Here is a 10,295-nt window from a genome sequence, read left to right on the forward strand (position 1 = left end):
CCAGCCTCTGCTGGAGATGGTCCCACCTTTATTTAGGAAGGACCATCCTTCAGCCATCTCTGCCACTCCTCCCCACCTCGCAGTGCCTTGCCAAGGAGCTCAAGCATCACCAGAACTTATTGATTTATTACTGTTCCCCCACTCCAGACCTACCTCTAGTTTAAGGGTGCTAGTAAGCCAAAGATGCCTTTGCTAATGCCCAAAATATGTTGTGTGGGTTCAGTCTTGACTATTCTTGGGTAGCGAGGCAAGAATTTCCTTTGACTTCACTCAGCGTGCTCTGCCACACGTCTGAGCCCCCTTCCTTCTGTGCTTGCTCCCAGCGTGTGTACAGTGCAGTGCTCATGGCAGAGCATCTCAGCACATATGGCAGCCACTGCTGGCACGAGCATCACACGATGCTGCCCATCCCCAAGCACTGATCACATAGGCCAGGACCATTTCTAGCCCTGCAACTGCCTTAAACCATGAGAGATCTACACAGATGGGCATCCACACCAAGGAGACCCTCCTGATCCACTGCCCTCCTCCCGAGCATGCCTAGACCACGTTTCTCGCCTTTCCTCCACAACCAATAATGCCCTGCAGAGAACCAGTCTGGGTGTCCCGCAAGCACCCCCAGAGCTGTGGGAGGTGGGAACCAGCCTGCAAAGCTGGTGCACAGGGAAGGGCATGGCTCGGCATGCCAGTGAGGGGAAGAGCAGCCATGGCTGCCCTGACAGCCCCCTTGGAAGGAGCTCTGGTCCCTACAGACCATCGACCACCAGCCAGGGGATGTGCCGTCTTCTGGAAATCAGGGTGCACAGCCCCCTCTCAGCAAATCCCATTTGCATTTCCAGGGGCAATTCCTGCATCCATTGCCCCGCGTTGCTTTTCTCCCCTGGTTGTGTTCCCCTTGCCTGAGCCTCCCCACTCCGGCGATGCTGGGCAGAGGTGCTGGCCGCTGGCCCAGCCCGCAAGAGCATCTCGGCTGGCGGCAGCACGACCATGGCAAAGGAAGGAGCGGAGAAGCGAAGCCAGGCCTCTCACACAGCCGCCGGTCCTTTCTCTTCCTCTGTCTTTCTATTTCTAGCCCCTTTTCTTGCTGGGGCTGCGCTTCCAGGCGCTCCCACAATGCTTACTGGTCCCGCCGTCTTGCCAAGCAGGCCAGGGACATCTGGTGCAAATTAGCGGGAAGTAAAATATACTTTATTTCTTCTTTGTCTAAGCGCATCTGAGTCATTAAGTGAGATCATGGGTGCCCGTATGCAATAAAAAAAGCCCCGTATGGATCCCATGATCAATGCCCTTACAGCCAGAGAGTGAGGGCTTCTCCTGGCCGGGGGGGCACCGTCCCCCGCTTTTGAAGGCAAACAGCTCCCCGAGCAAAGGCTGGTGACCCCCGAAACCCAAGCCTTGCTTGTCCGGCAATGAAACTCTTTGGCTTGTCCTGTTTTCCTCTGCCACCCTCCCCTCGTCCTCCGCGACTGCTTCTTTCCCACCCTTTAATCTAAATAAAACTGAGCGGGTTTTTTTTTCTTCCTTTGGCTGGAACCGTCCGGAGTTGCAACATCTCTCCTCTGGGGTCCCTCGGCTCCCATGACACCATGTTTACTCACAGGCCAGATTATCATCACAGAGCCCTTTTTCTTTTTCCCAGCACATGGCTAGAATTAGGCAGGGCACACACACGGGGAGCCTGTCGTCCCAAGGCTCATAAACGGCTGCTGATAAAACACAGAGGTAGGAAATCTGAAACCAGGCTGAGGAGCAGAGGGGCTGGGGAGTCCCCGGGGTCCCACAGGCCATCCCTGCCCAAGGGATGAACATCTAGGGGCAAAACCCTTCTCGCCCAGCCATCTGCCAGCGCCAAGGGGGTCCTGAGGCTTTACCCAGGCGCTGGTGAGACCAAGGGGTGCTGAGAGCCGTGGGTGCCAGTTTGCAGCACGCCTGGGTTTGGGGTTTTCTTTTAGTCACGCAGAGGTGAGGTTTTACAAGCACTCACAGGCAGCGTTGCGAATGCCTGAACCCTCTGAGTGGTTTTGCCAGAGCTCCTTGTTCTGTGAAGACGTGATTAAAGCCACAACCCTGGTGTGGACCAAGCTCTATAGGAGATGGTCAAAGCAGGGGCAGATGCCACCTCTGGGGCAGTTGGAGCGCAGGGCCACCATGCCCATAGGCAGGGACGGCTCTCCTGCCTGCCTTTGCTGCAGAGAACGGGGCTGGCGCAACCGGGGCCCCGGCCCAGGACCCCAGATCCTGGTCCCCAGCTTTGGTGGCACCTGGAGGAGGTGGCTGTGTGGTCACGAGGGTGCTGGTCCTGCAGCAAGACGGCAGGACACGACCTAGCGCAGCCAGCCTCCTCCGGGCCAGCCTGCCACGGGCTATCACAGGTTTTGACAACATCTGTCAGAAAGCTGAAAATGAGGACTGTGGCTCCAGAGCTGGCGGGGGGGGCTGCCAGGGAGGATGACGAGTCCACGTTTGAGCCCCGACGGCGTGATTCAGCAGCCCTGGGGTCAGCCATGTGAGGAATGGGGTGGGGTGGCGAGCCCTACGCGGCCCCGCTTTGGCTGCGGCCATCCTCCCTCTCCGAGCGCGGGGCGACCGCGACGTCCATGCAAGCCATCCAGCAAACCTCCAGCCACGGGCTATCTATCTGCAACCCATCGCTTGTGAGGAGCTGGCACGGGGGGACGTGGGACCACGGCGAGCCCTGCTCTCTCACCCCTAAATCCCTCCCGCTTTCCCCCTCCGTTTTAAGCCCATGGGAGACGGAGGAAACGAGTGACCTGTTGAGTGCAAGTTCAAAATAAAACGAAACATCTGTTTGGAGAGGTGCCAGCGTTATAAATAATCCCCCAGCCCCCAAGTGTTGGTATTCGTGGCCCTTTCGGCTGCGCATGCTCCCCCCGCTTCCGCTTTCGGAGGAAAGGCCAGGCCCTGGGGGCCGGTGGGTCTGCTCCCCGGAGCCTGCGATCTTGGCCCGGGCTGTGGGAAAACCCTGGGCGAGGACCAGGACCCTCCTGGGACCGAGGAAGGAGGGATGGGGGTGTCGGGAGGAACGGCTGCCACGTGCCGGGCAAAGCTGATGTGATGCCTGGCTGTCCCTCGCCGCGTACCCCGCTCCTCGCCCCGGCTGGATCTTGCCCCCGCCTTGGTCTCCCTAGGGCAGCCGGTGGGTGCCAGGGTCATGGTGATGCTGGGGCTGGCCCGTGGTGGTGCTGGGACTGGTCCATGGTGGTGCTGGGGGCTCGCCAGCGTTTTGGAGCACAGCCCTGAAGTCTGGCGCGCACGACTGGGGACTGACCGCCGGGTGCGGGGAGGAGGGCTGTGTTCAGCCTCGGGGCTCACCCCTTGCAGGGTGATGACCCCCCCCCAGGGGAGGCACAAACGTGCCCCTTGGGACCGTTTCAGCCTTTCCCACTGCCCTTCGCCAGCGGGATGCTCTAAAGGACGCAACAGAGCCCAGCCGGGGCTGTCCGTGACCATCCCCCAGCTTGTCCATTGCCCCCGACAGCAAAGACGTTTTCAGGAGAACACACCACGCTGCTTCACAAGCATGTGAGCAATGCGAGTTATGAGCGTGGCTGCAGGGCACCTAAACCACGGGCCAGGACCCACGCAGCTCCCTGCGTCGCTTCACCGCTGGCCTCTCTAGCTGGCTAGCAAAGCCTCAAGGCTGGCTGGCAGCAGTGACTGAAAGAGCTCTCTGGCCCCTCCACCCCCAAACTGGCATATTCGGGGGTCCCAGCTCCCAAGCACGTGGGGCTGGATGGGGCTTGCCTCTGAGCAGAGCCCATCCGCTCGCCTGCTGCTTTTTCCCACCGTTGGCAGAGTGGAGAGGGGAAGCAGGGCATGTGGGATCAAGGGTCAGGCACCATCCTGGCTGCTCGTCCCACGTCCTGGCACCCCCAGAGCTTTCCTCACTCTTGTGCCATGGCTGCCAGAAAGCAGTGGCTGCCTTCCCGCAGCGATTCAAGGGAAGCACTCTGCTAAGGTATACATGAGGAGGAAAACAGTCCCCAGCACATCAGCATCTCCATCACCTGCTCACAGTCACTGTTTGAGGGTGGCTGCTATAATGGGGCCAGGGCTGGAGCCAAAGGTCCCGGCTGGCTCTAATTAACCACTAATCATCAGCTGATGGAGGCAGGAGGAGAAAAAGAGCCATCCTGAGCCCTAGTATGGGGTTTGAAAAGCCCTAGGAGCAGTCAGAGCGGTGTGATCTTACCAGCCCCACATTCCAGTGAAGGTTGAGCAATCTGATCCTCCTCTGAAAATTTCCCTGAGATGTGGATCTGCCAGGGAGGAGGAGAAAATCTGCGTGGATGTGTTGGCTTTTCTGTTCTCGGCTGCCTGCGAGGTACCCGAGCTTAATCGCTTTGTTCTGGGGTTTTAGGCTCTCGTGGCCAGGATTAGGCACTCACCAGTCCTGCGGTCAGGGCACACTTGGCCCATCTGCAGGACCCGGAGAGGAGCCTGGAACTGTGGCCAGGGTAGAAGAGGATGGGGCCAGGTAGTGCTGGGGTGCAAAGGGCAGAGGCTGCTTTTAGAGGGGGGCTGTGTTTGATTTGGCCCTGCTACTTCTGGGTTCCTGAGAGGGAGCAAAACGCAGCTGCTGGTGCAGCAATTGGTGCCAGGGCCTGATCCTGCCCCCTCCTCCTTAAGCTCACCTGTGGGGCAGGAAGACCAGGACTGCAGGACAGCTGAGCTGCAGTTCTGGGGTCAGCCACCCCCATCCCATGCCTCCCCCATCCCATGCCCCCCCCCCGACTGCTGGCAGGCTGTGGTCAGACCCCCAGCAGGCAATTCCACATGATGAAGGTCTGGCCCCCACCTCCGTATAGCAGCAGGACCTGGGGGCAACGATGGAGCTTTCTGGAGCAGGGGGTGCAGGAAGCTAACGCATTCCCTGTGCATCTGCGGGTTGCACGAGGGATGCCTCCCTTTCGGATAACCTCTTCCTATGTGCTTTGGCCACGCCGCACGAGCCGTGCTTGCCATTCTGCGTGCAGCGTCCTTTATAACCTCCAGCGGTTCCTCTTCCCTCACGGAGCAAAAATCAGCTCCCTTCTGCACCCATGTTCTGCAAATATCTCCTGCCCCCAAAACTCCACAGATCCTCCAGAAGAGAAGCCGAGGCAGGACTCCAGGCTGGGGCTGGCAGCTGCCAGCACCCGCTGCCCTCCCCTGAGTGCAGCTTTAAAATGGGCACCGAGTCCTGCTCCCTGCACCAGGAATTCCAGAATCGGACTATATTCTCCCAAACAGCTCCCAGGCTGGAGAGGGAAACTTGGCAGCTGCCTGCAGGGAGAGAGGAGGGGACCCCTCTCGCGATGCCGGCAGCGCTCAGCCCCGAGGAAAGCAGGGTTTCTGTTCTGCAACCATTTGCTTGGCAAAGGCTGAAACCGAGGTGACTTCTAGTTTGGGAGTGGAGAATGTGCTTGTAGAGAGCGGGGCTCGAAATGGTGTATTTTCTGCTGGCCCCGGTTCAGACAAACCCACAAGCAAACATATTTTTTTTGTATAAATAAGACAGTGTGTCTCGCCAGTTAAAGCAATTCAAACATGAATGTAGCAATTTAATTGGTGCCAATTACTGTGTCTCGGTAGCATTAAGATTTCAGTCACAGACTCTTTCGCATGGTGGATGGGCCAGAAGGGGGAAGGCAGAGGGACGGGCAGGATGGGGCCTCACGCTGAGGGGCAGGTTTGCCTGTCTCCTGCCTGCTTTGGGACCCTCGTCCCTGCCAGCAGCCCTGGTGCTGCCCGTGGGGATGTGCTGAGAAGTCCCCTTCCATAGCGGGAAGAAGGTACCTCCTCCTGCATCTGTCTCCTGCTTTGCAGCCCGGGGTTTGACAGCCAGCACAGCACCCTGGTTATATCCTTGCACTCTCCAACCCTTCCCTGTTCCTGCACCCCACAGCCTCCTGCAAGCCCCATCACGTGCTGGGTCTCGTTGAGCCCGGGGAATGGCATAAGATGGGTGTTAGCAAAGACCCAGAGAGATGAGCAGGTGCCCCTGCAGGCATGCCCGAGAGAAGACGAGTCCATCCGTGGGTGCGGGACACACACCGCTCGCACTACACCAAATTGTCTTTCCTGGCAGCAGCCTTTCTGTGGGAGCTTTTGTGAGCTCCCTGCACGGGCTCTCCACGCCACAGTCCTCTGGCTCTGCAGGTTGGTGGTTGCAGGAGAAGGGTACAAACACAGACCAGGGCATGCCACAGCCTGTGTCCCAGGTTTGCGCCCAGGGACGATGAAAAAGCAGGGTGTGAGGGGCAGCGCATCACTGTACGTCTCCTCCTACCAGGCTGGGGGGGGCAACGGACCTGTGGGACCCGCTTGCTCAGCGCATGACCCATCCCAGCACCCTTCTGTGCATCCCCGGCACGTGTCCCTGTCCCGGCGGGGTCCGCTCTGTGTCCCCCGTGGTGCCGGGAAAAGCGCTGCGCTTCCAGGAGGAGGTGTCCCAGTGGGAGCGGAGCAGGGCAGAGGTGCGCTTGGCTCGGGGAGCCTAATTAGGCAACCGGGGAGAGGAGGAGGGGAAACAGCCACCCCTAAAACAAGCCTCGTTATGTCCAATTTGCCTGGCGGAGCGGAAGGAGCCTCCTGGAGCCGCTCCAGCCTCTCAGGAAACAATACCCAGTCTATACCCTCCCCTTGCAGTTCCTCTCCAGGGGATTTCTTTCCCTTGGTTAAAGTACAAACAAACAAACTCCACGAAGTGTTCGGCCCGGATCCTCCCTCACAGGGATAGGATGCGTCCAGCCAGCGCCGAGCCTGCGTGGTCCCCAGCTCTCTTCAGCTCTGGGCCAAAGGCAGCCCCCACTGCCAGCGCCAGCAGCTGCGCTCCCATGGGATTTGGCCACCACACGGCTCCTCTGCTCCCTGCCCTTTGCTGCTGCATCCCGGGAAGACGCTTCGCCGAAGGCTGACCCTATGAACACCATTGCAATCCCATCCTGCTTCAGCATGGCATCAGACCCCAGGGCCAGAGGGACCTCGGGGACAGCGTGGTCCCAGAGTGGAGCCAGGCGGAGAAGCCCCTTGTCCGGACCCTCTGGCAGCAGCCGGTCGTACCTGTCCGTCATTTGGCCAATGCTGCGGCCAGCCAACATGGTCTCTTCTTGCACAGCATTGCTCTTGCAGCTAGAGAACATTTCTTAACCTCAGCTTTCCTCTGGTGCTCACTAAGACAATTTCGTCTTGCCCTAGTCCTGGAGAAGGGCCCAGTGCTCTCCTCTTCCTAACAGTGTTCTGAATGCTTTGGAAATCCTGTCGCAGACCCATCAAAAATGAGGCTGAAAGAGATCACAGGGTCATTGCCTGCTGCAGTGCCCGCATCTCCCCAGCCAGAGGTTTGCCCAACATGTCCTTTGAAACCTGTGGGGCTGAAGTCACCCAGCCCCATGTCTTTAAACCTACAGACATTTCCCCTAAAAGCTAACATTTTTCCTTGCAATGACCTTTCCCATGCACGAAGACTGCGTGCTACCAGCCCACAACACCCAGTGAGCAGTGAGCCCCATCAACCCCTCTTCCAGTCCTCTGCAGCCTCTCCTGGGCTTCTGATCACCCTCCCTGCTCTCCCTGAGCCTTTCCACTCCGTGTGCATCCCTGCTGAAGTGCTCGGCATCACTTGCTGGGAAGGACCTGCTCTCTCCACCCTGCCTGTTCATGCTGCCTCCAGCCGTGTGCCTTTCAGCACATCCCACGGCAAGAGCTGCGGGTTTCCCTGCACCATGCTGCAATCTGGTTTGTGTCTACTATAGCCCCCAGATCCTTTCCCACTGTACAAGCTGCCTGGGCTGTTAGCTCCCAAGATCATGCACAGCCATTTAATATTTCCTTCCTAATGGCAGCATGCTGTCGCAGCTTGCTGTTTTCTGGTTGATGCTGGACTCGTCCTGGAGACCGTGGGATCCTCCTGTGCTCCAATCTGCCCACGCAGCGGCTGCCCACCCAGCTTGGTGCCAGCCCAGAATTTAGTACGTGCGCTCATCCATCACCCAGGCAGTTAATGCAGAGGACCAAGCCCAGGCCACAGCCCTGCAGGACTCCGCTAGAAATGCCCAGGACTTTGGACAACAAGCCATGGCTAACTTCTCCCTGACTGCAGCATTACAGCTGGCTGTGCTTGTGTTCAGACCGTGCTCCCCATTCAGATCGCGGGCACCCTGAACCCCCAGCCCTGTGCAGGGATGCAGGGGATGAGCCGAGGGCAGGTAATGGGGTGGCTGCGGTCCCTCTGCCTGCTCCTTCAGCGAGGACCCTCCGTGCTGTTGAGCTGGAGGAAGGCACAGCTGGGTTTAGGGAGAGAGAAAAGCCCTTTGCATGCTGCAAATGGGTCGCTGTGACTTGATGCTTCTCCAACACGCTGACCCCCCTTGATGCACAGACTGACTTGGGGGTGTTTCCTGAACCCAGGGACACTGCCCGGGGTTGGCAGCTGCCACCAGGACCACAGCACACCCGAGCCTGAGTGATATCAATACCAAGGAGTGACTTCAAGCCTCATATCAGACTGCGATCAGGGCTGGCTGCCAACCGGGGTGGCTACCTGGTGGCTCCCGCTCTGAGCCCCCTCAGCACATGCCCTCTGCCAGGCAAAGTCACGTCTTTGCCACTGGCTCCGGCTGCCGGAATGAAACGTGCCCCTTTCCCGAGAGCATGGGGTGCACAGGCACCTTGTCCTGCCAGGTGTTGAGGGGGAAATGACCCTTCAACCAGCCCCTCAATGGCCCCTGGGGAGCACTGCGGCTCAACATTGCTGGTCCTTGTCATCGATGGGAGACCTTCCGAAAAGATTTGAGACTGTTGAGCCTGCAAACAGGGTTTGCACTCCAAACCGACTACTTTTAGCTATTTGCCCATTGCTTTAAGAAGCCCCAGGTGCTCTGGGGCAAGGATGGAGCAGCGCACCATCCCCTTCCACCACAAGTCCTGCTTTGAATGTCTCCCGGTTGGCAGGTGAGTGCAGGAGCTGGATGCTCTGAGTCCACAACCGTCCCAGCGTGAGCACCAAAACCCTGCGGATCATGCAATTCCCTGTCCCCAGCCTGTCAGGGCTGCCTGAGTCAGCACAGCTTCACTCCAGACCAGCTCCAGCCTGTTGGAGGCCCTCAGCTCCTGGGCTCTTGGGACAGCAGAGCGGTTGCCCACATCCATGCCCAGAGGGATTTTACCCCCCTCCAGTACCCGGCACGCCAGGGCGCAGGCTGAGAGCAGGGCTTGCAGATGTCCCTCTCCACCTTGGCCTGGCCCATGGGGACAAGAGTCCCACCAAGGGCACGGGCTGAAGTGTTGTGGTCCTAGGAGCACCCTGCATTTAGGGATGACCGTGGATGCGTTTGGATGGTCTAACGCTTCAGTGATGCTGCTCTGCAGCAGGGCACGCTCGCGCCTCTAAAATGTCTCACTGGGAACAGCGAGAAGCCCCTTCCCCAAGCACATCCCAGCCCTCCCACAGCCGCCGGGCTGGGAGAGCCAGGGTAACCCCCCAACCCAGGGAGGGACCGAGAGCTCCCCAGGGAGAAGCAGAGATCCCCTGGGCCCTGCTCCTGCTGCAGCGGGGTCTCCTCTCCTGCCCTACAGCCGCAGCATCCCCTTGGTTCCCCGCAGCCATCCCAACCCAGGACCTGGCGAGAGCTGATGGGATGGCTTTTCCCGTTGGATACCGCAGAACTCGGCTGCTCTCCACCAAACACCACCTCCGCAGGGCTTGGCGGGGCATTTTGGGGTGCCAGCCCCTTGCAGGGCAGCAAAACCCCTTCCAAAGCAACCAGCCTGGCTTGGGGAGAGGGTACCTGGGGTCCGTACCACCTCCAGCATGAGGTTTCCCGTCCGGAGAGCGGGAGGGCGAGCCGGCACCCGGGTGGGCGACGCGAGGGCTTACCTTGGGCAGGGTCCCACCGGGCGAGCGCCCGCGCCGCACGTCCCACGGGCGCTGGCCGCCCCGAAATTCTTTCCTCTCCTCCGCGCTCTTTATCTGCTGCCTGCCGAGGCTCTCCCTGCCCTCCCAGCCTTTCCCAGCTGGCAAGGCTTTTCCACTTAAAGGAGAAAGAGAGGGAAGGGAAGAAATGAAGTGGAGGGGAGGAGGGGAAAAAAAAATAAAATAAAATCAAAAGGAGAGGCAAGGCTGTGCCAGGGCTGGGCTGCAGCCAAGCCCTCGCTCTGCTCTCCAGTGCATCTCAGCAGCACCCTGAGCAGCCCCCAGCCCACCTGGGAGGGGGTCCGGCCGCCTCGGGCCTTAGCGTGGAGTAAAGCCCCGAGCCGAGGGATGTGCACGCGTGTGTGTGTGCGTGTATAAA

The 10,295-nt window shown here is 59.4% G+C and overlaps 1 protein-coding gene across 2 annotated transcripts in view; it reads right to left on the minus strand.

The window, feature by feature from the left end:
• Window positions 1-10,295, minus strand: part of PDGFRB (platelet derived growth factor receptor beta) — a 34,500-nt gene extending 24,205 nt beyond the window's left edge. Inside the window, exons 1-2 of one of the 2 annotated variants that reach the window (XM_075056240.1) lie at window positions 10,207-10,295; window positions 9,881-10,034 (exon numbers count right to left, since the gene is read on the minus strand). The gene's annotated coding sequence lies outside the window, so the exon portion shown is untranslated. Of the gene's footprint in view, window positions 1-9,880 lie in introns of both variants that reach the window. The other variant, XM_075056241.1, reaches the window with a different exon arrangement.

Source organism: Buteo buteo, chromosome 24 (genome assembly GCF_964188355.1).
Source record: "Buteo buteo chromosome 24, bButBut1.hap1.1, whole genome shotgun sequence".
Taxonomy (NCBI): domain Eukaryota; kingdom Metazoa; phylum Chordata; class Aves; order Accipitriformes; family Accipitridae; genus Buteo; species Buteo buteo.